Here is a 1541-nt window from a genome sequence, read left to right as displayed (position 1 = left end):
GTTAAGCTTTCCTATCCAGCAGGGGTTGTGATGAGTCCTCATTTATCGGGGACTAGTTATCGAGTTATTATTATTTTTAAAGACTTTTGCTATGTTTTATATTGAGGGTGAGCTAGGGACTTCTCTTAGCTCCCGCCCATATTACTGAGTAGAGGCATCTATTTTGACAAATATTTCGAGTTTATGTTGTCATATGACGTTCTTGAATTTTTATTCATGATTTAGACTCTCTTATGATGTTTTTGCTTTTTTTTACCTTATGTATGCTTAAGATTTGTACAAGAGGCTTGGTTGGAGTCCTTCGAGGTTTCAATCGCCGTATTATGACTTGGCCCTAGGTCAGTTCATGACATGTTGAAAATATCTGGGTCATTATGGATCGATTGACAAAGTCAGCAAACTTCCTCTCTGTTCATACTTCCTTAAGTGTTGAGAGGTTGGCTCATATCTACATTCAGGAGGTGGTTCGTCTTTATGGTGTGCCTGTATCTATTATTTTAGATTGGGATTCACAGTTCACTTCTAGCTTTTGGAGAGCTTTTCAGAAGGAGTTTGGCACTTGTATTCACCTTGGCATAGCATTTTACCCAAAGAATGATGGCCAGTGAGAGAACTCTATTCAAGTCCTTGAGGATATGTTTTGAGCATGTGTTATGGATTTTAGGGGTTAGTGGGATCGATTCTTGCCTTTGGCAGAGTTTGCGTACAACAATAGCTACCATTCTAGCATTTAGATGGCCCCGTTCGAGGCCTTATATGGTAGGCATTGTCATTCTTCGGTTGGTTAGTTTGAGTCTACAGAGCCTAGGCAGCACAGTATGGATATGACATCAATGCGGTTAGTTCTTGAATATCAAGTTTGGTCTAGGATGACATTTGGTTCACTTCTCAAGGCTTTTAGTCTAATCACGAGGTCCATTGTAGAATTTGTTTAAAATGGCATTTGGGTGTAGGACCCAATTTTCGTTAAAATGATTTCATATTGGAATTTCAAATGTATCATTGAGTCTGAAATATCGAATTTGGTGGGGTAGCATATCTCATTTGCGCGCACAGAATTTCGAAAAAATCCCGAGCACCCTACCAGAGATTTGGGATTTGGCCAAAGTATTATTGCGACACTGTTCTGGTGCAGGGCAATTTATCCCTTTGCATTCATGGGTAGAAGGCCGCATTCACAGAAGCCAAAGGAGTTGGTCTCCGTATTCGCGAAGGGTTATTAAGGTGCCTTCCGCATTTGTGGAAGATCTACCGCATTCGCGAAGGCCAAGGCATTTGCCTTCCATGTTTGCGGAGTACCCTCCGCGTTCACGAAGGCCAAGCTTTGAAAACTCTACATTCGTGGTCCAATTAGGCCGCATTTGCGAAGGCCAAATCCTTGGTCTTTTAATGGAGAACAAGGACGAATTTTCTATTTATTTTCAAAACATCAAAAGTCCATATCTTCCTCATTTATTGTCCAAAATTAGTGATTCAAAGCTAGGATTGTGGGTAGTTGCTTGAAGAACATGTGAGTAACTTCGAAAAGTGTCGGGGAGAAA

General features: G+C 40.8%; 1 pseudogene; it reads left to right on the top strand.

The window, feature by feature from the left end:
* Window positions 1–374: 374 nt before the first annotated feature.
* The window catches only part of LOC129894756 (uncharacterized), a 6632-nt pseudogene continuing 5465 nt past the window's right edge, over window positions 375–1541 (top strand).

Source organism: Solanum dulcamara, chromosome 7 (genome assembly GCF_947179165.1).
Source record: "Solanum dulcamara chromosome 7, daSolDulc1.2, whole genome shotgun sequence".
Classification (NCBI taxonomy): domain Eukaryota; kingdom Viridiplantae; phylum Streptophyta; class Magnoliopsida; order Solanales; family Solanaceae; genus Solanum; species Solanum dulcamara.
The sequence above is the reverse complement of the archived record's forward strand: the minus strand, read 5'-3'. Positions and strand labels throughout refer to the sequence as shown.